Source organism: Culicoides brevitarsis, chromosome 2, assembly GCF_036172545.1.
Source record: "Culicoides brevitarsis isolate CSIRO-B50_1 chromosome 2, AGI_CSIRO_Cbre_v1, whole genome shotgun sequence".
NCBI lineage: Eukaryota > Metazoa > Arthropoda > Insecta > Diptera > Ceratopogonidae > Culicoides > Culicoides brevitarsis.
This window is the reverse complement of record NC_087086.1, coordinates 854,299-882,296: the sequence shown is the minus strand read 5'-3', so window position 1 is coordinate 882,296 and position 27,998 is coordinate 854,299. Positions and strand designations below refer to the sequence as shown.

Below are 27,998 nucleotides of genomic sequence, written 5' to 3'. Positions count from 1 at the left end.
AAAAAAAATTTAACGCAAATAAAAATATAAATCTCGTTACCGCTTATCAATCAACATAAAATATAATGAAAATTAATCTCGAATAATAATAAATAATTATATATTAAACCGAAAATTGGAATGGATAGAAGCAGCGTGTAACCATTGATTGGATTGTCCCGTAGTTAATAATAATATTACACAGGTCAGTTAATTTTATTTGATATCACTCTTCATTTAGGTATAAACTATTCGCTCCTTTGCGTGATGTTGATCCCCATGCATGATGTTGGAAAAAAAATCGCGCGAGGCATGTCAAGCTCTTTTTTTTTAAATGTCATGCCATCATACCAAAATGTGTGTGTGTTTGCTGTAGAAGAGTGTTTAGGGGTTAAAAAAAATTAAATTATAAAAAATTGTATGAATATATATAAAACGATGATGTTATTTTAAAAGGATTTAAGGCTATAACACATAAAAATGAATAAAATATAGATTTTAAAAAAACACAAAATGCACTGAAATAGTTGTGTGAGCCTTGTGAAAAACATGCAAACGCAACGCGAGACGGTTCGAACCTACCAATGTCGAAAACTCGCCATGCAATGGTGTTATGTTATTTGTTTGTAGCAAAGAGAATTGCTTTTTTTTTAAATAAAAGTTGCTGCAAACGATGGATTTCAGAATTGCGTTCAGTTGGAAAGTGCAATGAAATTCGATTTTAGCCACGAGAATTTTTCCAGTTTTATGCATTTAATTTATTTGAGTAAAGTTTTTTGGAAAATTTCTTCAAAACCTATTTCTCCTTGTTTTTCATCGTTTAATATCACTTAATTTAATCAATTGGAAAATACTTCAATTTTGTTTGTAAAATCTAAAAAAAAAAAAAATAAAAATTTTTAAATTAAAAAAAAAAAAATAAAAAAAATTGCATCAGTTGGAAAAGACTTTAATTTTGTTTGTAAAATCTAAAAAAAATTTAAAAAAATTTTTAATTTAAAAAAAATAAAAAAAATAATGCGCTTACAAAATTTTCTTTTCAATACAATTTCTTTTGCTTTTTTTATAATCTCATGTTAAATTTTCCATTGCACAACCAAAAATGTAGCTACATCTCGGCAAACATTGACAGAAATATCACGTACGTTTAAATAAATTTATAAACAAATAAAACTCTACTACCATGATGGCAACATAGACGAAGGGGCAATAGATAGGAAAAAGTGATTATAAAATATTTAGTATGTTTTTTCACTTATTTTTTTTTTTCATTTTTTTCCCATATTATATGTCACAAACACCAACCAAGCCATGTCCTGATAAAATCCCGATAAAAATGACTGGATTATGTGTATTTTCACACGTATGTTTTTTTGCGGATTGCTCGCCTTTTATTTATTTATTACCGTACTCAAAATTTTCAACCTGAAAAAAAAAATAAAATAAATATGAAATAAAAAAAAAATATCAAAAGTCAGAAAACAAATGAACAAAAATTTTATTGTTTTATAAAATAAAAAAATGTTTCAAATTAGTAAAAAATTTGGGCATTTTATCGGTGCAAATTCAATCCGACGAATAAAGTCCTCACAATATTTTATTGTTATCATCACTTTTTATCGTTATTTAACAATATTATTATTACTTATGCGTCAAACTGTTTGTTTTTTGTTTGCCTCTGTAAGCACGAAAATAAAGAAAATCCTGTGTAAAATATTTTCAATTCCTTCAGCGTGCTACGTTTTTATCAAAATTTGTTGTTGTTTCACATTTTTTATTGGTTTATTTATTTTACTCGTTTTTTTTGTAGATTTTCATCGAGGACGATGGTTCAATAAAAAGCTTCAAAGTGCAATGCTTTCGAATATATTTTTTTTTTTTATGGAAGACTTACTGAATAAATTCAAATTTGTGTAAATAAAATTACTTGATAGTGATAAATTTGTTGTTGCATGGTGTTACGACATTGGGGACGGGAAAAAAATATAAACGTTCGTTTGACATGACAATTGCATCGTTTGCTTTTTTTTTTTTGGTACAAAAGATTCAAAGAACAGTTCAATATTTACGTAGAATATTTTAATGAGGTTTTCCTTTTTTTCGGGGGATTTTCTTCTCTTTTTTTCGCATTATTTAAAGCATGAACACACAAAAAAATGATGTTGATTAAAAAACGGGTCCCTTGATACCTGTCGCTATCGTTCTCCTTTGTTATTGTCATACTTACTCCTTCACTGAACTTACTGTTTTTTGGAGAAATGAACGTTTGTGGGACAATAAAAAGGTGCAATCTCTGCAAAAAAAAAAAAAAAAATTAAAGGACCTTTTGTTGTGTGTTTGTCACTTGACTTTTTGGACATTTTGTTGATATTTGTTTGTTTGTCGTGATTAAAGTTACTTAAAAATGACCAAAAAGGGGTCTTTGTCAAATAAACTCAAGAAATAATGATTTTTTTTAGTTGACGAGCCATTGTTAGACATAAAAAGTGTTGAAAAAGAGTCAAGAGTTCACACACGCCGAAATTTTGCCCTTTTATTACAAAAATTTCACCCCGAAAATATTCATGATGTCTGTCGCTGCGGAAATCGGAAGGAAGGTGCACATTTGTAACGTTAAATATTGACTTTTGCATTAATAAAGGGTGTCAGTTGCAAAAAAAAGTACATTAATAGTAACGATATTGTCAATAATGATGTGAAAAAATACATTAAAAGTATAAGTTATTGACTTAAAGTGCAAAGAGACACGTGTTTATTGCGGAAAATGAGCAAATAAACGACGTCAAGAGACAAAATTCAACTGAAATCTTGAAGAAAGGCGTGGAAAGTTCACGTAATTAAATCCTGCGGGTGCTCTGTCTCTCTCTCCGAAGACAAACAAAACGACTTGACACTGCATTTGACGAACAGTTACCTTTTTCCGCTCTACTAATCACAAGATATCTGTCTCTGGTTTCATCTCGTTCCCTGTCCACACTCGATGCCATTGTAACTTTATCTCGCACTATCCACGTTGCGTTGCAGAAAAATACTTTTTATTAATCTCTCGGCTGGGTATCGGATTATAAACACTTTGTCTTGCTTGTTCGTTGTAGTGTTTTTCGTTGTTTTTGCGCGCTCTCGTGTCGTACATTCCATTACCGACCTGAAGAAGAACTGTAATGTTTTGTTGTTATTTCATGTTTAATTTATTGCGGATAATTTTTCATAATTTTCACGCTTCTTGGCGCAGAGGAATGGCATGAAATCGCACGGAGGTAAAATATTTCAAAAGTTTTTCGAAAGAAGAGACTTGAATTTGATTAAAAAGGAGTAAATTTGATTCGAGAAGGGGAGAAAGAGTCAATTAAAAGAAAAAGTGTCATTAAAAAAGATTCCTTTCGTGCAAGAAAGTATCGAATTTTGTCAAAATTCGTGCCTTCAAAACGAAAACAATCATTTTCTAAAAATATCTATTACCAATAAATTCTTACCTTCCTCATGCACAAGACATTTGATCCAAAAATAAAACGGTTGGTAGTTCAGAACAATAAATGTGTCACTCGTTTGATGTCAAAACAATGAAAAAACCACAAATATGGAACAACACACGACCTAAAAGAATAAAAAAAATTGTTCGTTAGATTGACATGATGTATAGCTGATGTAATTCATGTTGTAATAGTATGCGTTCGGATCGAACAATTGATCACTCACTTCATCTTTCTCGAGTTTCTGCTGGCGACACCTGTATATCATCGTTTACAATTGATTTGGACCTTTCCTCTTTCTCTCTGTGGATTTCATTACATGCATTTGATATTTTTTCGAACGATTCCTCATAAAAATCTGAAAATCAGACCGTTCCAAAATTTTGTCGATGTTTTTGTCCCAAAAAATTTTTCTTTAAAAAAATAAAAATAATTAAAAAAAAAGTTTTTAAATACTTTTTTTATACAAAATGACAAAATTTTAACAATTTTTGAGCGGTTAATAAAATTTTTAATTTTTTTTACTTTGAGATTTGCTATTTAATTTAAAATTGATTTTAGAATATTTTAAAATTGAAATTTTAAGAAAAAAATAAAAGAAAAATAATTATCAAAAAAATTTAAAATATAAATTTTAAATGAGTTTATGAAAAATATTTTTGAGACAGAAAATTTATACTAAAATAGATTTTTAAAACAAAAATTAGTAAAAGTTAAAAAAAAAATTAAAAATTATGAAAATTTTTGTGTAAATGGTAATTTTTGTTAGTTTTTTTTTTATTTTGTCTCATTGGATTTTCGACTTTTAAAATAGGCATCGAACTTTATTTTTGATTTTCATTTGGAGCAACCTTAAGGGAGAAGAAAAAAATGGATTTAAAATGATTTTCTTGCTAAAATTGAGTTAAAAAATAATCTTGTGTGTCTTTATGCGTGTTTTTTGTGAATGAATGTTTATCACAACAAATTAATCCTTTATAATTCCATCTTTTGTTCTCGCATTTCGGAAAATATTACTTCTAAAGAAACGTTCTATCATCATTTTTCCATTTATTTACGTTTTTCAGTTTAGGCAGTGACTAAAACGGGAAGCGAAGCGGGAATCGACTCACAAAAGAAAAAGAGCTTTGTATGTTTTCACGAGTTTTAATTTAATTTACTTAAAAAAAATATTTATTTATAAATAAATAGAAGCATTTTTTCGAGATTTTTTTTTCATGAATTCCTTTTTTTCACGTAAAAACACGCATGTGACCATAAAAAGGAATTAACTTTTATTATCCGTGCCATGTATTGGGAGAGAGACACAAAAGTTGCACAACGTATGTTGCACTGTGAAAAAAACGTCAGTCAGGGTTTTAATTAGATTTAGCTTTGTTGGTTTTAATATGGGTGCGCAATATGTGTGTTTACTTTCAATAAAAATGCGATCTACAGGTACACGTAGTACGAGACGAAAAAGCGAAAAACGCACGGAACACCGCACACAAAACTTTGTTTTTCGGCTTTTTAATAGAAATTTATAAGTAGCGTAGAGGGAATCTCTTTCAAGGGTGGCTTATGAGCTCGTAGCTTGCTTCGGGTTATCACACATCGCATACACTCGACGCACAGAATTAACTCGAAAAGGCATTATTTAATTTGGATTTTGCCTATTGTGTGTGTTGTTAGTTTATATCCGGAATACGATGATGATGAAAATTAGTAGAAATGTGTTAGAGAAATGTGAAATCTGATATTTTTGCTACATGTTAGTTAGTTGTGTATCGGAATAAAAGTTCGACTTTGCAGTTGTTGCTTTTCTTCTGTCGACACAAATTTGTATACACGGGAAATTAAAAGGATTATAAAAGCAAAATTTAGTGTGAGAACGAAAAAAAATTCGTGAAAATGAGAAAAGTTGACTTTTGTGTCCTTTTGCAGTTAAATGAATAGCTTGAAAAATGCTCTTTAGTCGTCAGTTCTTTGCAAAAAATGAAAAATTCTTCTTGTTTGTGTCTCTTTTGAACAAGGAAGCAACAAACGAGACGACAACTTCATCTAATTTACATCTTCTCTCTGTCTCTCTGCCTCAGTTATCGTTCCTCCGAGAACAGTTTATGATAAAAGGTTTCTATTTTACAAGTTAAAATAGACTGAAAGGATAGTTTTTTGTTTTTATTTTTATCATTTTTCCATCTGCCCTTGCCTCTGTCTGACAAAACGACATCTTTCGACATTTCAAAATGTTTTATTCCATTTCAGATGTTCCATTCTTGACTGTTTTCTCATTCGATTGTGTCATACTTTTCTCCGTGTTATATTTAATGGAACAACAGCTCTTGTCTTTTTCTTCTTTCATCGTTTCTTGCGAAAAACTTGTTATTTTTTATTCATCGCTCATTTTATTTTCTTTACTTTTTTTTTTGTTTCGCCTGCATTTGAGCGAACTCTGACGATGAAGTAAAGACAGTGAAGTGAAGTTAAGTTAAGAAGCAGTCATGCACGGAAAATTGATAGAGTTATTCAAATAATGAATAGTAAATGAAATGAATGCCGGAAATTTTCACCTTTTTAAGTTGATGCAATCAACGAAAATATTTTAAATTAATGCTTTTTAACTTTTTTGAATCTCAATTTTTCAATTACGAGACTCTGCTGAACATTTTAATTTTTTTGTTAAATTTTTCCGATTTTTCCGAAGTTTAAATTTAAAATTTTTTAACGTTTAAATTTAAAAAAAATATTGAATTCGGCTTCTGGTTATTATAAAAATTTTGAATTCACAGCTTATTCATATTTCACAATGAAAAGTTTGAATTAGCAAAATGGCAAAAAGACACGACACACGGGCAAACGGACAAACATGGGCACAATTTCGCATTTTTTCAAAATAATTTTCAAATACGGTAAAAATAAGACACAAAAAAATATCAGAGCAAAAAAATCAAGAGTGAGGATAAACTCTTTCAAAAACTTTTCGAAAATGTCAAAAAATTCGTTAAAAAATTTGAAAATCGCTTGCTTGATGATTCAAACTAAAAATTGAAAATTCTATCAGGGGAACATTTTTCCTTATTTTCTTTATCCTTCCTTGTAAATATTTAGCACTGAAGACAGTTACAATTAAGTTCGCGATTTCAGTATGTTTGTCACACACACCTTGCACAACGAAAAACGCTAAATAAACAAGACATGACTTGACTTAATTTCTCTCTCTCACTTTTTTTAAAGTAAACTCGTATTTGCGAACAAATCCATCAAAACAGCGCAGCACAACAAAAAATAAAATCGTTTGTCAGGAAACATTTTCACATCAATCATAATATGTCACACGGTTTATGAATTGTGTCTTTTTTTTTGTTCCCAACTCGCATGACACGTTGAAAAAAAGTTTGTTTACTTTTTCTGCCTTGTGTTTCTCATCGCTCAAGATCATCAGGAAACTCGTCAAAATATGAGCCGAAATCGATTCAATTAGAAAAAAGTCAACGAGACAAGTTTTTTTCTTCTTCTGCTCGAACAAATCCCGAATGGAGCATAATTATAGCTGTTTTCACGCTGTGAGTTGTCGTCAATCACCATCATTATCGATGTTGTCGGTATCTCTCGCGGCATGCGTTGATCCTTGATTGCGAATCATAAAAAATTATGTAGCCCCTTTTTTTTTGCTAAAAAGATAAATAAAAAAAAAATAAATAAAAAATTGGCGAAATTTAGGTTAATGAGACGTTCACAATGGGGGGTTGTCTCCAATTTCATAATAATAATATTTTACGGAAATTTCGCACAAAAGATTTGCGTATCGCTTAAAAGTAAATAAAAGACGGGATAATTTGATTATTATGATGTTTTTTTGCTGATGATCGTCGTCGTTGTCAATCTGTATCTCTGATTAAAATTTTTATTTAAGAAAATCCTAAAGAGAGAGAGAAAGCAAACAAAGCGACAAATCACGCTCATTTTTCATGTGATCAAAAAAATGAGAATGAATGACTGATGAAAAGTCTTTGTTCGACTTTGTTATTTTCTTGTCGTTTTCATTCATAGAGACGAAAGACAACAACAACAGACGCAAACAATACAAAGTAAAAAAAACGAGCATAAGAAGTCTTTGACGCTTTTCAACTTTAAAAATCATCAATTGCCCGTTTTCTGAAGAAGAAAAATTCTTTGACATCGAAGATTTTCAACCCCATTTGTGGGTTTTTTTTCAATTTTTTGCGGCGTGACGTTGATATCAACTTCATTTTGCTATTTTTACTAAACAATACGCAGCAAAGCAACAGTAACTCCTATTATTATTTAAAGTAAGAACAGCAAGCATATCAGAAACATTGCTGCAACGCGTATCTTCGCGCGAACACGGGGATGAAAAAATACACAAAAATATAAAAACAACAACAGCGATAAATGTACTTCGACTACATTTCCATACCACGAAGGAAAATCGTTGAAAAAACTATTTTTTCATAAATAACAACATCATAACTCCCCTCTTCACTTCTCTTTACTACGCTTTGGTTGTTTTGCCTTTGTCTATGCAATATTATAGTTTTTTTTTTGTTTTTTTTGAAAGAAACGTGAAGACAATATAATATCAACAGCAAAAACAACGACGACGACAGAAGAGCGTAATGTAACATAGACAATATTTACATGCATTTTCAATATACATAATGGATTTTTTCCTGTGGATGAAGCAAGGAGGTTCGCTCGCGGGCACAAAATCTTATTTAGGTCACTTTTTCAAACAAAAATAGGCTGAATAGAGTTGAAGAACCTTGCGGAATTTGCTACTTTGACAAAAGTCTGTTCAGGTAAAAATCGACAAAAAAGTAGATAAAAGTCAAGAATATCTCTATTTACATGCCAAATGTAATTTAATATATGTACGTTTTCTAAAATTGTATTTTATGAGAAAATTTCACAAAATTGTACAAGTACAAGAAGAAAGATTAAGTTTCCAAAGTAGATTAAAATCAATTGAAAGTTTGGGTCAATTCAATTTGAAATTGATTAAATTCTCTGCAAACTTTGTTCTTTAATTAAAAAAAATATCATAAAAAAGGAACACCCTTTGAGGCTTCGATTTTTTTCGTGCTGTATGAAATATGTAAAGTTCATGCGTGTCAATGACATGAAATAAGAAAAAGGAATCTTTATTAAAAAAAAAAAATATTTTATGTACTCACACATGTTTGCTTCCGTTCGTTCGTGTGGCGAGATGAAAATTAAACCACACGAAAGAAAAACTCGAGAAAAAAATGATTTATGACAATTTATGGTCTTGTCATTTGTATCCCATACTAACTGCAACACATTGTTTAATTGCTTTTTGAACGAGAGGAAAACGAGCATTCGACCCAAAAACAAAAAAGATGCGAAGAATTCCATTTTGAAAATTTGTACTATTTGGAAGCAATCCAATTGTTTGTTTGTTTGAGTCTTGCTGTAAAAATTTTATAAATTCTGTGACCACAAATAAAATTGTGTTAATTGCCTCCTTGATTTAATTAGTTTCTCACTATTTTTTCATTATTATTTTTTTTTTTTTCAAAAATATTCGATGGAATTTTTGTAGTTGCTTCTAAATTTTAGTTCACAAATATTTATTCACAAAATAATTCAATTAACATGAAATTTATGAATACCTCTCTCTCTGTGACATCGTGAAATAATTTTGCGGCGAAATGCCTGTGAACTAAATTTTCAGCTGGATTTGCGGAAAATCTAAATGTTTGAAAAAACCACATTTGCGTGTTAAAGCTTTGCGTTAATTACTTTCGATATAGGAGGAGATGGGAGTCTCTTAAAAGCTAAACTCCATTAAATGATTATCTTAAGTGACAAAATTTAATTACTTATTTCTAATAATAATTGTTGCGAAGTAAATTACCTTCAGCCATCATCATCGTCGCATCGTGTCTATTATAATTATCACTTTCAATGAACTGAACTGTATTTTGCGCACACTTTTTAAAAGCAATTATATATTTTAAGCACACTCACAATAAGAGAATGGTCGCAAAATATTTCACATTGAATTACGAATTTAATTGGCAAAATTGAGATACGTCGTTCGTTTTCCGTTCGTTTTGCCATGGAAATCAATTAAGAGCGAAGCCAAGTCCTTTTTGCATTTGAATAATTTATTAATAATAAATATAAATGTTTATATTGAGGATTATGGAACAAAACAACTCTAAATTTTGTTCGTTTATACACGAGTGCTGTGCGTTAAATTTTTAGCCAAGATTAATGATTTTCCAGATGGTGATGGTCAGCAGCGTGTTTTGCATTTTGAACAGCTATTTGCTGTTGTTTTGGCGTCTCGCTTGATTTACAGACTGTTTGGCAATGTTCAACGAGGCTCGTACGAAAGAAGCGGTTAATGAATAATACTCACAAAGAGTGGCAATAAATAATAGTAATTATGAGAGATACAGTGTAATTAGTCTGCTTTATTAATGACTCGACGAAAGGAAGGAGAGGAAAACGGGGTGTGACTTTTTAACAAAAGTTCTTTGGGTCATCAACCCATGCACAAAATTAGAAGCCTTTATTCGCGTTAACAATCATTTTCCGTAAGTACGAAAATTTTTGGATGATGCCCAAGTTTGTTCGATTTTGTACGTTTTTGACGTGATGTTTAACAGGTACCTACTATTGGAATTGATCCATCAAGACAGTCGTAAAGTGTCTCAGACAACCATCCAACGATGCCATAAACTATCATTAGATTACTCTGACTTATAGTTCATTGCTCCCTATTTTTTTTTTTTGCAAAATTATCCTCGACACTCCATGGAGAGAAATTTGTTATTTTTTTCCAAAACATTACATTTTTCACCTTTTGCACTGACATTTATTGAGGGCTCTTTGTTCATGGCTCTTCATTTCGTTAAAGTCATTTGAAGTAACCAATCCATTTGGAATGCATTTTCCCCCCTGTTTTCATTTTGTCGGTGTTTTCCCGCAATTGCCATGTTTTCTTTATTATTATTACTTTTGTGTCGACTATAGCGGTCGTCTCGCATGTACCTACGGAGAAATAAATTATTCACAATATCTAAACAAGCGTTGGCGAGTGAATGAAAATACATTTTATGACCAATACATGACAGACACTCGAGAGTTCTCTCAGAACGAAAAAAAAAACAGAAAAAAGCCACAAACCTTGCATAATTTAAAGGATACGATTCTTTCCCCCGATGTACTTGAGAGATATGTTCCAACTCGGCAAAGCAATCAAATTATAGAAAGTTGACTGAAAAAGATCCGATCTAATTCTAATCGTTGCTAAACGTTGCCTTATCACATTCGCGTGTATCTATATAAAATAAAATAAACCGGATGATATCTTGATAGGCAAAAAATTTGCAGAAAAAAAAGGAAAAGATGTGATACCTCTTTCTTGCCTTTTGATTAAATCCTTCGCATGTAGTTGGGAGAATGATGGCGAGCAGGAGACAACAACGGAAATATAGTCGAAACAAAGTAATAAACGAAATTGAATTTTCGGGTTTAATCTTTCAAGTCACCCTCCAAGAGACGACAAAGACATAATTTTCTGTCGGTATTGATTCAACAAATTGTGGCTTCTTCATTCCATCGCTTTATCTTCGTGCGGAAAATGCTGGAAGTACAGAAAAGAGTAAATGGGATAAATTATCTAATAAAGATTTTTTTTTGCTTACGATAGATAAAATGCTTGACTCCTAATTCATTCAGTATTTTATACGACGTAGTGTTGGAAAGATAAGGGAATGGCAAAACAATTTTGTCCTTTTATTTGAGTAGTTCTTGTTGTCGGTTGGTTCTTAAACGGGAAAGGATTGTTTGTTTGGTTTGTCAGTTAAAGTACATATTGATGTTTGATCCTCGTTTCATCTTTCGATGGATGGAGTTTGGATTTTGTTGTTACAACGTGCTAACGAGAGATTTGTTTTTCCGATGGGTTTTCGATAGCAAATGAAATAAATCGATTCGCGTTAACGAATTTTGTGAGATTGGTCGATACAATCATCGAAAATGTTTTTTCTTTTGTTTATCAAAATAACTTTAAATTTTCGGAAATTAAATTTTTGAAAAAATTTTTATTTTTTGAAATAAAGTTTTTAAATAAATTTTAATTTTATGAAATTAAATTACAAGTTAAATTTTTAAATATTTTTTTTAGAAAAATTTAAGTTTTTGAAATAAAATTTTAAAACAAATTTTAATTTTTGAAAATTAATTTTTAGATAAATTTTTAAACAATTTTTTGATATTTTTTTAAGTTTTTAAAATTAAATTTTTGGATAAATTTTAAGTTTTTGAACTGAACTTTTTATATAATTTTTTTATTATTTTATCAACCTTGAATATTTCATTACCTTTTCAGACAGATATAAAACTTTATAATATGCAATTCGATGCTTTTCTTTGTTTTCACAATTTTTTTTTTGCTATTCACGCTCTTTCTCTTCAGTTAATCATCATCATTATAATTTAGCGTTTTTTATATCCTCCTCATTCATTCATCTACTTGCACAACGTAATTTTTCATTATGATGATTATGATTCGCCTGCGTTGCGGGGTGAGGTAGGTTGATGATTATGATGAATGCTATTTACCTTTCTGCAGTAAGTAAGCAGTTTGTGTTAGATTGAAGCACTAATGAAAAATGCAGGCAATGGCACACCTAGAATTTTATAGGTCGAAGAATGGATCGTAATACTAATGGATTTTCAGAATTAAATTCTTGCGTTTTTTGTGTGTTTCATCTTGTTTCGAATCGGAGAGAGAATACTAAAATGAAAGGAATAATTAAAAGTTGAAGAGGAGAAATCTTTCGTGTGACCTTTTTAATTAATGATGCTTTTGTGGTATCACACAGTCCTTCTTTCAACATCATTTTGATGGAGAGATGATATTTTTCGGTTATGACACTTGACTTTGGTTATATTGACTTACGAGCATCATCACATCAACACGGAAACGACAAGTTACGACAAGAAAAGGTCCGATTCTAATAAAATTAAAAAGCAATTTAAATCTCTTAAACGTCTTCTGTTGCAAAGTTACGTTTTATATTGAGTGGCAAGGGACAAAAATGACACTTTAAAATCGCTAAAAACTGCTTTGTAAATTAAAAAAGGGGTTTGTTTCTCTCTTTTCACACAGCAAACGAGAGAATATGGTTTCTTTGACAATTTAAAAATCTATCAAAATAAAATTAAATAATTTTATTACGTCCAATTAAGTTTTTTTCTATATCGTTGGAAACGCAAAGCGCTCACATATAAAAGGAAAATTGAATGAAAATGTTGGTAGAATGGACAAAGTGGTTGGCAAATGGCGTCATTTTGTCATCCCTTTCATAAATTATGCCACAGAACCCCTTTAACTATGTATGTACATTACAATTACATTGTGAATTAATATCTTTTTTAATGTCTTTGTTGTTGCTTATTAATATGATGCTAACGATATTTGCATGGGAGGTTGTTGTTGGTTAATGAGTTTTATCGATTTCGGATTACGCAAATTTTTGAATCTTGGAATTTGAGGCAAAAATAGACTTGAAAGTGACTTTCAGGTAAGAAATTGACTCCCCTTCCATAAGATATTGATCCAATTTTATTTTTAAAAGGGGTTCTTTTGCCAATTTGTGACTCGAAACACATCAAAAGATTTAAAAAACGATTTAAATTCATAAATCAAATAAATATCAAATACGAGAGTCGGCAATTTCTTGATAGAAAGTTACGATACATTGATATCTTTTAAACTTTTCCGACTCATATTACTCATACTCAAAGGAAAAAAAAGTGAAAGTAAAAGCAAATTAAAGAAGAAGTGACTCAAGAGTATTAAAAAATGTGTAAAAACGAAATTATTATTAAGGGAGTGTGCAAAAATTTGCCACACCAGATAAAAAATGATGATAAAATCTTAATTTAATATACACCCGACGTGCGCTCGCGGCTTCAATGTCTCTCAAACGGAGGAAAGCCGATTAGAGAGGGACCATTTTTTCGGTTTTTATCTCTAATTCGCGTCATTTGTAATCGAAAAAAACAACAAACCTCTCTAACGCATTGATCTTGATTTTCGAAAACGGTGTCTAGGCTGTGTTTAAAATAACTTTAAATCTCTTAAATTGCTTTTTCTTTTTCACTTTTCCTCTTTTCATGTTCGATGCTCGAGAGACGAGCGACGAAAAATGGGGAAATTCGTTAAATATGAGTTTTTAACATTTTTCGCATTGCATGTTGAAACAAGGGATTGAATTAGATGATCCAAAGTGAATGAGCACTGTGTGATTGTGTGGAAGTAAATGTACATGTGAGATAAGTAACGAGGAAGGGTAACGCTTTATGATTAGAATTTATGTTTTCAATGTCTCCTTTTTTTGCTTTCGTTTCAGACAACGGGAAGAATTTTCAACATTTTGGAGTCTTCGTGCACATCAGGTGAGTAAAAAAATGTTTGAAACCTAAAAAAGTTGAAGATATATTAAAAATTTAATATCGAATGAAGTTGCTGCTCAAGAGAGTTTCATGTCTCCCCCTTCGTTATTTCACTTTTTCGAGGAAAATTATGACCAACCACGTAAAGTAAGCAAAAAAGCGGCAAAACGTTAAGGAGTTAAATGGTTATTCCCTACTTTCATTTTTTAAAAAACACACGAGAAAAGTGAATTTAAGTAAATTTCCTCATTTTGAACAAATTTTTGTAAAAGCACTGAATATTCTAATATGGCGCCATCCATTTACGACGTCAGATAAAAAATGAAATTTTTTTGAGTCAAAAAAAACTAAAAGCCATTCATTAAGTTTTAAAAAATTTAAAGTCAAGTGAATTTAAATTGAGACTTATTTATTTTTACTTAAGTAAAAGTTTAAGTCAACACTCCAATAAATTCAAAATTTTTTGAATTTCAAACAATTTTTCATGAAAAAATTGAATTTTTTTTTTTTGAAAAATTAAGCTTTTAATGTTGACTTAAGAAGCTTTTACCTTTGACTTTGAAGTCAAAAGTCAACTTAATTGTGAAAAAGCTTTAAGTTGTTTTTTGATTGAAAGTTATTCGATCCTGCCCCATCTCAAACTTTCGACGTCGTAAATGAATGACGCCATATGAAGTAAATGCACATACATTGTTTCTAACAAAAACGTAGAGGGTGAATTGCTCGCTTTAATGTAATTTTCTGTCTGGTGTTGTTTTATAGATATGCCCATTTGATAAAAATTTGTTCGTTCGTTGTTAGACGAAACATTGGATGGCGATCAATAAACGAGTCTACCTTGACTTTGCTCGAAAATTCAACTTGCTCGTTTGATGGGATGATGTTTTCCTGTCTGATTTGAATTGAAATCGTCGCGTGACGCTAACGTCGCATTTTTATTGCATGTTAAAGCTTTTTAAACGTTCTTTTTAATTACTATTTGAACTCGTAACCTACAGGGAAAGGCAGAAAGAATCCTTCAATTAAGTATCATGACACCTAACATCATTTTCATCAACATCATTATCATTACACACTCGACTTGCCTTCCTTCATTCGTCACCTAAATATAAAAAATAGAAATTTTTTTTACATGAAAAAGGTTGTTGAAGGCACATTTTTTCCATTCATTAACTTTTTTTCCATCGTATCAAATTTAATTACATCAAAAACTGCCTTTTTATACTTTACATTGCGAAGCGCGAACCACTTCAAACTCTCATTCTCTATCTGACGCTCTCCTTCAGAACGCTATGTTATCAAATCAACGTTAAATACTTGTGCGTGTAATGTCGTGTGTAATAAATAATGACGACGACGAACGAATATCTCGACGATTTCTGCATAAATTGCTATTAATTTAGATCGCGTTACGTGCGTGGATGCGAAAAGTGCTCCTTAATTGATATGTATGTACAATTTTTTATGTGAACAAACAAGGAAACTTTTAAAAATATCAAGGAAACGTAAAAAAAAGGGAAGGAAACTGATGATGTGACTGCAATAAATAATCATAATAAGGTGTGTACTTCTCACACTCCTCGTTGCATTTTCCTTGTTTAATGTGAATTGCACTTTTTTTTCATGCATCGCCTATCAAATTTCAGCTTGCATGTCATAAATCCTGATTCCCGATCAAAATGGAAATTTATCACGCAACGGGAGTGAATGACCTTTTGATTGTCCTTAATTATAGACAATTTTAAGTTCGTTCGGGAAGATATGGTTTCGAAAAAACGACCTCGAGTAACATTTGTTGAGGAAAAACTTGATGAAGAACAGAGATAACTTAATTTACTTTAATCGTTTCTCTTTCTTTTTTTTCCTTTTTTTCTTGTAAACAACACATTTTCCAACCACTTCTTGACACTTTTTTCCCAGAATGGTCCGAAAATCCAAATAAAAATAACAAATTTGCTTCCTTGAAAGTTTTTCTATTATTATGTCTTCGTTCTGCCCACAAGATGGGGTTTCCAAAATCTCGAGCTTTTTGAGGCTCGAGCTCAAACCTTTATATAATTATAGATAAAAATTTATCAGAGGGCTCTAATTTATCATTTTTAATCATTTTTCAACTCAAAACTGCCAAAAAATTGAAACTGAAAAAAATTTTTTTCTTTGACATAGTTTTGTTTTGAAAACTAAATCAAGAGCAAAAAAAACTGTGTCAAAAACTGTGTCAAAGCAATTTTTGTCAAATTTTGCTCCAAATGGATAAAAATTTGTCAGAGGGCTCTAATTTATCATTTTTAATCATTTTTCAACTCAAAACTGCCAAAAAATTGAAACTGAAAAAAAATTTTTTCTTTGACATAGTTTTGTTTTAAAAACTAAATCAAGAGCAAAAAAACTGTGTCAAAAACTGTGTCAAAGCAATTTTTGTCAAATCTTGCTCCAAATGGATAAAAATTTGTCAGAGGGCTCTAATTTATCATTTTTAATCATTTTTCAACTCAAAACTGCCAAAAAATTGAAACTGAAAAAAATTTTTTTCTTTGACATAGTTTTGTTTTAAAAACTAAATCAAGAGCAAAAAAAACTGTGTCAAAAACTGTGTCAAAGCAATTTTTGTCAAATCTTGCTCCAAATGGATAAAAATTTGTCAGAGGGCTCTAATTTATCATTTTTAATCATTTTTCAACTCAAAACTGCCAAAAAATTGAAACTGAAAAAAATTTTTTTCTTTGACATAGTTTTGTTTTAAAAACTAAATCAAGAGCAAAAAAAACTGTGTCAAAGCAATTTTTGTCAAATCTTGCTCCAAATGGATAAAAATTAATCAGAGGGCTCTAATTTATCATTTTTAATCATTTTTCAACTCAAAACTGCCAAAAAATTGAAACTGAAAAAAAATTTTTTCTTTGACATAGTTTTGTTTTAAAAACTAAATCAAGAGCAAAAAAAACTGTGTCAAAAACTGTGTCAAAGCAATTTTTGTCAAATTTTGCTCCAAATGGATAAAAATTTGTCAGAGGGCTCTAATTTATCATTTTTAATCATTTTTCAACTCAAAACTGCCAAAAAATTGAAACTGAAAAAAAATTTTTTCTTTGACATAGTTTTGTTTTGAAAACTAAATCAAGAGCAAAAAAAACTGTGTCAAAAACTGTGTCAAAGCAATTTTTGTCAAATTTTGCTCCAAATGGATAAAAATTTGTCAGAGGGCTCTAATTTATCATTTTTAATCATTTTTCAACTCAAAACTGCCAAAAAATTGAAACTGAAAAAAAATTTTTTCTTTGACATAGTTTTGTTTTAAAAACTAAATCAAGAGCAAAAAAAACTGTGTCAAAAACTGTGTCAAAGCAATTTTTGTCAAATTTTGCTCCAAATGGATAAAAATTTGTCAGAGGGCTCTAATTTATCATTTTTAATCATTTTTCAACTCAAAACTGCCAAAAAATTGAAACTGAAAAAAAAATTTTTCTTTGACATAGTTTTGTTTTAAAAACTAAATCAAGAGCAAAAAAACTGTGTCAAAAACTGTGTCAAAGCAATTTTTGTCAAATCTTGCTCCAAATGGATAAAAATTTGTCAGAGGGCTCTAATTTATCATTTTTAATCATTTTTCAACTCAAAACTGCCAAAAAATTGAAACTGAAAAAAAATTTTTTCTTTGACATAGTTTTGTTTTAAAAACTAAATCAAGAGCAAAAAAAACTGTGTCAAAGCAATTTTTGTCAAATCTTGCTCCAAATGGATAAAAATTTGTCAGAGGGCTCTAATTTATCATTTTTAATCATTTTTCAACTCAAAACTGCCAAAAAATTGAAATTGAAAAAAAATTTTTTCTTTGACATAGTTTTGTTTTGAAAACTAAATCAAGAGCAAAAAAAACTGTGTCAAAAACTGTGTCAAAGCAATTTTTGTCAAATTTTGCTCCAAAATGCATAAAAATTTGTCAGAGGGCTCTAATTTATCATTTTTAATCATTTTTCAACTCAAAACTGCCAAAAAATTGAAACTGAAAAAAAAATTTTTCTTTGACATAGTTTTGTTTTAAAAACTAAATCAAGAGCAAAAAAAACTGTGTCAAAAACTGTGTCAAAGCAATTTTTGTCAAATCTTGCTCCAAATGGATAAAAATTTGTCAAAGGGCTCTAATTTATCATTTTTAATCATTACAATCATTGCTAAAAAGTTGAAACTGAAAATCTCGAGCTTCAAGCAAGTAAGCTTTGGATGCCCTAACTACAAGTTTCGGTAGCTACGAGAAGCAAATAACAATATTATGGTTTGTTGTAACACACTTCCGTTCCGTATGTGCGGAGAAAAAAACATTAAAAAAGCAACAAATAACGATACATAAAAAGGAGAAAAGTCTTTTCACACACAAAATATCTCCCGTTCGACGATGGAAAAGTTCGATACAGTCCTAATGTGTTTAATATAATGTCTTAAAATATTTACTTTTGTACGAGAAAATTCATGCGAAAACTTTATCCTTAATCTTTTTAAATATACTCAGGCACCGAAAGTCTTGCGTGCGTGCGTGAAAAAGTGATAGATCTTGCCAAAACAGTTCAACGAGTGACATTTTTATCGAAAACTGAACTGATGTCGGCTCCAACGAACGACCTTATAAAACTCCAATAACATCGAGTAAGTTCAGGCAACGACACATGTGCTTACAAGTTGTATATTAAAATGATTTTCTTCTTGTTTTTAGGGAGAAATTTCAACGATTTATGGCAAAATTTGGTTCATCGACACCGATTTTTAAGCTGCATGCAGAAAAGAATGATTACAAAAGTTTTTAAAAGAAACTTTTGCTTCGGCAGTAAAAGTTGTTTTGTTGCGAGATATTAATTAACAGCGATTTGTTCCTTTGGAATTTATGCGTTCGAGACACAAATTGCACCTTTGTTACTGAATTTCCGAGGCAAGCAAGTAATTGAACCATAAAAAGTGTGTAGTAGCAAGAGACCATTGAAGCAAACAAGACAAAGAACGAATTTATCCTGCTTTTCCATTTATTTTATATTTTGTTGTTGTAAAACACGCTGCTAATAATCGTAAGAAAATATTTTGTCGGTGTTGACAACTTTTGGGTAACAACAAATGTCAAACCACAAAAAAGCAAGTGAGTTTTTACACGCCACGTGAATAACAAATGAAATTATATTTACAACGAAACAGCATGAAAAGGAACACATTCAGGTGTGTAGTTGACGATGTTCGTGCTTTGATGTTGCCCATACTCGTTGGCGCGTGTTTCGAGCAAAATTCACGCCAAAATATAAATAAATATTAAAAGAGTTGAAATTTTTCCTGAAAAAAAAAACGCAAAAAAGATGATGATGTATGATTATTGGGCGTAAGAAAAGTCAAAGAAAACAGCGGTAATATTTTACATTGAAGAAGAGGTGACAATGTTGTCTCTCCTTCACCCGCAAATCCACATTTTTGCATAAAAAATTTATTTCAAGAAAATCTTTTGTTATGGTTGGAGCTCGAGATGACGTAAGATTATGATGATGAGTCTTGTTTTGATATATTTAACAAGAATTTATGAGCTATGAGATGAAAAATTTATCTGTTGCTTGAAATTTTCTCCTTTTCTCTTAAAAAACCAGAATGGAGTGCGCTGTAATTCGATCCTCTTGCACTATATTTAATGGAAAACGTTCCCTGAAAGATTATTTTACATCAATTTCGAGGATTTCATGCAAAAAACTATGAACAGGAAATGCATTAGCTGTATTATATTTACCAAGTTTACTTCACGGATAGACTACGAGGAGGAAAGGTAAAAAAAAAGAAACAGAAAAACAAGAACATATATCAAAATGTCCTACTTTTGTTTATCTTTCGAGGCACATACGCATGCAAATGGAAATTTTATGACGATTCTCGTGTTTTTGCTTCAGTAACTTTTGAAGTTCATTCCGAGACGAGATTATCTTTTAAAGAATTTCGATTTGTCAAAAATTTTCAAAATTCTTGAAATTCCTTTAAAAGGATATTTTATGGCTTTTTTTTCCTTTAACAGCTTTTATATGCATGAGAACTGCCCAGACAGAATGAAAACGGAGTGAATGACGGGAACAAAACATGTGTTTCACATTTATCGCTCGCTCCTTATCGTCGCACGTTCGAGTTCATGATATCGCAACACTTTCGGAATGTTTAGTGTGAGAGTCACTAAAGAGACATTAACCATCCCAAAGCAATTTCTCCTTTAAGAGCTGAAGTTTCGTTTGTCAAATTCTCTCAACAGAGTGTAAGAAGGAAAAACAAACGATTTTTCATTGTTTGTTGGAGGCAAAACACAACAAAGCACACACAATACAAAAAAATTGTTGGTAAAATAGTCTCTTGGGTCATATTTTTGCCTGCCGGTAATAATTATTTGTGTCGGTATTCCTATTTTATCTCATTTTTTGGTTTACTTTTAACGATTCACCAATTATTTCTTATGGTTTGGTTTCCTTCGACGACGTCATTTCTCTTTTTTTCGATCTCTGATACGAAAAAAAGTTACGAAGGAACGAAGAAAAAACCGCAACCAACCAATAATGACACTTTTTTCTCCATTTCTTCCGTATTTGTGTTTGTACTGATTTTATTACGCCCGCAAATCGTGATAATTATCTATTTGTGGATTTGTTTCGGTTACATTGACGATTCTCGATGTCATTTTTACAAATCGACGGAATTTATCAAGTTGTGTCATGAGCAGACAGATTTCTTTCTGAAAATAGAGAAAAAAAAAACAAATCAAAGTTACTCAAACAAACAAAACAAAAGCATTAAGTACAAGAGGGTGATAATTAAATAAGCTGTATCAATTCAATAGCTCTCACCCTAAATTTTCGCAAAAGAAAAGTGTTCTTACTGAAGTACTTGCAAAAAACAACACAAATCCATGTCTGGAATACAAATGACTTGACATAATTTTATTGTTCCTACTTGATATACGAGACGCAAATAGATTGAAAGGTCGCAAAATCGAATAAATTTTAAATGTCTTTCGGATGTTTAACAAGTAAATCGATTTTTTGTTGACCCAAAAATAGCAAATCCAAAAATTTTACATTCCAAAGTCACTTGAAGGAATTTTTATTGCAAAAAATCACCGCTAATAACGCGATTACAGCAATTAGTATCATAAAACTACACAAAATGGTCTATTATGGATCATAAATTAGCGCGTTAAAAGGTGAAAAAACTCCTTTCAAGGACATTTTCATAAATAAACTCTCTCAATCTCGCATTCCACGAATTGCTCAAATTTCTAAAATAATAAAAATTCCGAAAGAACGAAGTTTATGTAAGACGGAAATGAGATTTTCACGAAAAACGGGCAATTAATGGCTACGCAGCACGAAAACACAAACAAATTACCATAATTATCATTCATTCATATATTTTTTGTTTTTTGGCTAAAAAGTCCCTTTTTGTACCTGCTTAAAATATATGTTGAAAATTGTCTTTAAAAAATTTAATAACTTTTGGAATGATGTAAATTATTATCCCTTATCCCTTGTTTCGGATTATGACACACATACGACGGGAAAAAAGAACAAATTCCCATTAGAGATATTGCTTTTTGGATCTTTTTCAATGTGTTTGGCCTACTTGGCGAGCGAGACACAAAAATTTCACATGAATAACTTCTGAGGCTTTTTAAAATCCATCCAATCATGATTATTAAAAGGTTGTTGCCGTGCGATTTTTCCGACGAAGAGACAAATTTTTCGTGTTTTGTTTTGTTTGAGTTGCGAAATGATATGCAACTTGTAAGAAAAACTTTCTGCGAGACACGGAATCAAAGAAAAATATTGAAAATATTTGCTTTTTAAATGAAAAAAAAAAGTTTTTTTTTAACTTTTTTTTCCAACTTCATGTTTTAAATGTTTTTTTTTTTCAGCAAATCTCTCACATTACACGTGTACTTGAGCTTAACTGAGTGAATTCTTTGATCCTGTGCGCTATTGAAATAAAACGATTACAACGTCTTACAAATAATATACAAACAAAAACATCGTTTACGTTCAATTACTCGAGCAATATCGTGACTTTGCTGAAAAAATTTGCCGTAAAATACCATGCGAGCAACATAAAGAGTCGTAAATGCGGAAAGAAAACACGGAAGATCGTAAAAACAAATAAAATTATGGCATATATCTGATACGCATTTTTCATGCGGCGGCACATGATAAGACTTTAGCGGAGGGTTGGGTGACATTCAAAAATGAAACATAACTTGCGAGATCGTGTGTCCTTGAAACGAACGAGGAATAGAAACTGTTTGTTATGTTATGACAGTAACTCACCTTGTTTGTTCATCGTATACTATCAACAACATCATTTAAGCCCGAGCGAGTTAAATGAACCACATTTGCTACGTTTTTCGCCGAAAAATAAATTTAAATAACACGCCAACCACGCAACAACGTTGTTCATTATTACATGAGACGAGCTAATTTTCCGACATGCCATCGTGTACGTCAACGAAAGAAAGTCTCGCAGTAGTAAAATGTAAACCATGACATTATTTATGCTAAAATGTTGCTTTTCGCTTGAAGAATAAATTAATGAAGTGATGATTGAATGAGCCGTAAATTCGTTGTCAGCGCATGAACTTAATGGATATCCATTTGTCAATCAAGCGAAAGTTTGTTTTTTGATCAGATAACACACTTGATATCCTTAATGAAAGAAAATTTATAAACCGATCAACTGTATCGACTTTGCTAATTAAGAATTTTCGCCAAAAAAAATTTTTTTTTTTTTGGGATGAGAAATTGCCTCGAAGACGTAATAACATTTATTGACGTTGATTTTTTGCCTTGAATGTCAATAAAAACATTTGACGATCCTGTCATAAAATATAAAAAAAAAAGATAATTCGCATAATTTTCGTAGAAGAATTTTTTTACAACTCAAATTCCCACACGGATTTGCGTTTCAACACGTAGAATTTATTTAAGGCGAAATCGCGACAGTCTTTGATTAACTGTCTCTGTCGCCTTAGAAATAACAGACTTTGTCTCGTTTTTGGAAGAAAGCGTAAAAAAATGCGATTCAGAGTAAATAAAAATAAAATCGTCGTACATTAAATTCAAAGGGCATTAATCAAATCACGAAACGAACGACGTCTCGTCTGTCTCTTACAACACGATCCGCCCCCCAATTCCCTTTTATAGTACGTGTACTTATAAAGTACTTACGACGACATTATACAAAAAAAATGGAACAGGAGTATTGAAATAATAATAAATAAAATTATTTGCTAAAAAGGAACGATGAATGGAAAAATAACAAGGAAAAAAGCGAGCGGAAGCCAAATAAATGGCTCTCTGTTCAAATGACAGAAACAAGGGCAGAAATCGCATGCAGAGTGTGTTGTGTTTTTGTCATAACGCAAGTATTATGGGAGGATCTGTCTATCTTCTTTCGTTTCACAAGAAGTTCGGAAGTCATGTCGCATGTCGAGGGTGAGAAACTTTTGTTTTGTCTGCAAAAGTGAAGTCTTAAAGAGGATATTTTTATGGATTCTCTTTCATTTACTATCCAAGAGACTATTCATTATCACTCAAAATGTTAATCCTAAACGATTTTAATTAAAATATTTGCACAAAAGACAAAACAAGAGTGAAATTCGATATTATCCTCTTTATGAACTGACTTAAGCTCATAAATTAATGCAAACGACGAACATTATTAGAAAATGATAAATAAAGAGTTTAAAGCAACAGCAAATATCGACAGTCGGAAGCATAGTAAGTGACGAAATGGGAATGGAAACGATTTTTCGTACATACCCTTTTTTGTGTCGAACATTTTTTTCTCGGCAATCGACGATTGGAATGTGAAAAATGTTGGTAAGTTTGAAGAACTCGCTCTTATTTGTACGATAAATATTATTTTAGGCGCGTGTTTTGTCTCTGAGCTGTGTACTTAATGATGATCTTTCCAATCCTCCTCTTCAATATTGAAATTCCAACGTTTTTTTTCCGAAGCGGAAACCTAAAAAAGAAAAAAAGGTATGAGAAAAAAGCATTTCACACGCTATATTTTCGTGATAAATCCCGTCATTAAAGGTGATGTTCTCCTCATTTAGATACATTTTGATAAGTAATTGTCGTAATTTATCATTCGTTCGAGACCAATCATTCATCGTAAGAGGATTTCGTGGCGAGAACCTTTTTTTTTGTTGCATGTCCAACAAGATTGTTCCTTGTCCCTGTCGCAATCTTATCATTATCATTGAATTTATATCAGAAAATCGTTCATGCAAATGCACAATTATACGTTAAGACATCAATTTTCGCTCAAACACGAGATGCGAGAAGAGCATAAACACAAATTTATGCAAGACATGTGTGATGTGACGCCACACGGATGTGCGACAAGGGAAATGTAAGGAAAAGCCAAAAACCATTAGAGAGCGACAGAGACACCGAATTGTTTTTTATTGTTATCGAATCATCATCCATCGAAAAATCAGACAATTCGCATTGCTGTGTGCCGTTATGTTTCGGTTGCTGCATGAAATTATGCGACATCGATAATAATCTCGCATGATTTTGACAGAAATAGAAGATTTTGCCGCCATCATTTGTTGTTCCGTGCTCTGATGAATATTAATAAATGCTAATTTTAATTCATTCTCGACGTTCATGTGGTTGGTTGATTGAAAATGGATGCTGGATGGATGCCGATGACAGACATCGATCGAAGTATATCAAATTTCTCCAATTGTCTATGGCGCTTTGGATTTGAATTGAATGCAAAAAGCTGACAACTAAAATATTCTTTGAATTAACAGGCAAGTTCATTTGTGATATGTTTGCTAAAAAAATTTTTATGAAACATTTTTTTCAAAAAACTTTTTAAAAAACATTTCTTCGATGGTTTTTGATAGAAAATTTAAAAAATTTAAAAATTAAAAAAAAAATAAAAAAATTTAAAATTTAAAAAAAAATTAAAATTTTGAAAAAATTAAGAAATGAAAAAAAAATTAAAACAATTGAAAATTTTTTAAATAATTGAAACTTTATAAAAAACTTAAGCCTTTTAAAAAAAATTGAAAATTAAAAAAAAATTGAAAAAATAAAAATCAAATATTTTTAAAAAAAGGTAAATATTTTTAAAAAATAAAAGTTTAAGAAAAAATTAAACTTAAAAAAAAATTAAAAATTTTGAAAAAAAAATAATTTTTTTAAAAATTCTTTTAACAAAATTGAAGATTGAAAAAATAATGTTAGTATCAAATCGTTAATTATTTCGACAATTTTTTAATATTTTTAGGATGGAGAGTAAAAAAACATTTTGGTATATGGAACATACTCACCAAAAAATAACAAACAGATTAGAATCGAATTGTGCTCCAAAATTGTGCGACAATCAATGTGCAATGATGCGGGTGTTGATGGAAAATTGAGAACGTATGAATTTATTTTCATATTTGAATGATTTTGATTGATGAATGACAGTTTTTTTTGCTATTCGATGCAGTATTTGATTCCATTGGGATAGTCAAATTTCATTTCCGAGAAAAATGTAACAAGTAAGTACCAAAAAACCACCTGTAATGACTTTTCGAGAGTGCCTGTGGTTCAAAAAACACAAAATTTAATCATGTTTTTCTACTTCTCCGTCTCCCTAAATGTAGTAGAAAATTGTAAATAACTTTATGCATTGAGCAATGATGATGTTCCTTACCGCAAACATTCATTAAGCTGCATTCGAATGAATTCCCCAATGACTTCTCTGGATTTTTGTGTAATTTTTTACTGAAACGAAAAACTTTATTTTCAAAAAAAAAACATGTTTGATTTTATATTTTATTTCATAAAACGTACTTTTTTGTCACTAAAAGCCATGTGTGATGAATAAAATAAAAAAAAAACTTTCAGAATTAAAATTTTCTGAATAAATGTGCACTTTTCACCCATAATTTAAATAACTTGTCAAATTCAGACATTAATTCAGCTCGAGGCGACGTATATTTATGGGACTCTGTGTGTTTAAAAAATAAAAAAAAATATTGCGATAGACATGTAGGAGAGTTAAGAAGAGACACAGCAGGACATGAATGAATATGGGATAGGATTTACGCGTACGATTTGGTGTAAAAATGCATAAAATGCGATGCGGTTATCGTTTAGCGGCGAAAAATTTATGGAAAAATGTTGTCAAATTTGATGTGTTATGGGGATTTCGCAGGCGGATGTCAGGTAAATGTGAAAGTCTCGTCTGAAATGCACTTCAATTGAATGTAAATCTCGTACAATTGACACTGATGAAGAGTTTCACGTGCTCTTGAGACTTGCTAATGATTACAATTTTGATGATTTTTCATTCAGTTTTTGAAAAAATCATTTTGCTCATCAACTTTTTTTTTTGAATGAAATTGAATTGAGAAACTCCCCTGAAAGTCGATGTCATATCTTGTTACAAACCAAAAAATTGTCATTCTATGTCATTGGAGCTCCTCCCTTGTAAGACACATAAAAAGAGATAAATATCTTTGATGTCGATATTTTGATGTGTTTTCTATGTTAAAATGAAATGTCCATTTTAATCAATGAATCGGAAAATTTGATTTATGGTCGAGCTCGGATGGTTTAACAACTTCTGAATTTTCCGCATGAGCTCGAAACGAAATTGAGACACATTTCAAAACACCTCAAGATTTGTCATTCGGATGAAATTCAAATTCAAAATGCAATTTTATGCATAAATCGATCGAATTTGCGAGTTATTGATGGCAATACGTTGCCTGACATTTTATGATTTATTTTCGTAAATGATCCTTTTCATACGTTAATGGCTTTCATAATCCTTTTGACGGGTTTTTCGGGCATTCATTCACTCAATGTCGAATCGTGAATGTTTAATCCTTTTGTTCATTCGCTCAGTTTGCTTTTTTAATTCAAAAGCCTGCTTAACAAACAATACCTGCGTCGATGTGTGATGATGGCTCGCTCACGAGGGATATTTTAATGGCGTCTGGAGTCGTAAAGCTTTCGTCTCTGCTTCTCTCTCTGAACAACAGTCATGTAAATGAAACATCATAAAATTGTCTTTTTCATTTTGTTTTTTATGTCTTTATTACTCGACGTTCATTTCAGGTCTTTGAAGTGTTGAAGTTTCGAAAAAAACTGAAAAAAAAATATTTAAAAAAAATATTAAAAAAAATATTCATAGTTAAAAAATAAAAAAAATAAATAAATAAAAAATTGAGCAAAAATTGTTGATTTGAAGTATTTTTTTTTTTAAATTAAAAACTAAAATGACTATAGTTAAAATGTTTTGGTTAAAAAATAACTTCATATTATAAAAATTTTTCAATTTTTTTTAAATATTTTTTTTAATATTTTTTTTTATTATTTTTTTTTTAATTTAATTTAATTTAAAATTAATATTAATTTAATTTTTAATTAATTTTTATTTAATTTTTAATTAATTTTTATTAAATTTTTAATTCATTTTTATTTAATTTTTATTAATTTTTGTTTAATTTTAAATATTTTTTTAAAAATATATTTGCATCGTATAACATCGAGCACGTCATAACTAACATTTTTCTCCATGAAACTTATGCTCTGAGACGTATATTTTTCGAGATTACCTCTCATGAACAAATTTTGCAGGGCAAAATCAATATAAAACTTTTAAAAATGTAAAAAATTATTTTTTACTAACAAACATTTCCTTTTCATTTGTTTATTTTCAGAGCCATTAAAAAAATATTTTCAAGTGTGAAAAAGAACGTTAAGCGATACGAATCAAAAAATTCACAGGCGTTAAAATGACTGCATCGTCAACGGACAACGGAGGCAGCAGTAATTGGATGTTGTAAAAGTAACGAAAAAAACAACAGAATTGTAGTCATGGAATTATCATCATTTAGATTTAATGTAATTGGATTCTGTTGGAAATGATGGTGATATTGTTCTTACTATTGCTTGTGTCATTTTTGTCATTTGTACAAATTCACAATCATCATCTTTGCAAGCGTTATCTGCGAGAATGCACGAGCACAGACAACAATGACAAATGCAAGCGACGACGAAAAAGGGACAAAAATGGACAACTCCCGTTCGTTAGACAACTTAA

The 27,998-nt window shown here is 30.5% G+C and overlaps 1 long non-coding RNA gene across 1 annotated transcript; it reads left to right on the top strand.

Annotated features, from left to right (window-relative positions):
* The first annotated feature begins 15 nt into the window (after positions 1 to 15).
* LOC134832369 (uncharacterized) lies at positions 16 to 27,712 on the top strand. The gene is made up of 3 exons (XR_010162062.1): positions 16 to 184; positions 13,844 to 13,889; positions 27,616 to 27,712. It is a non-coding gene; the product is annotated as an uncharacterized LOC134832369 (long non-coding RNA).
* Positions 27,713 to 27,998: the final 286 nt, after the last annotated feature.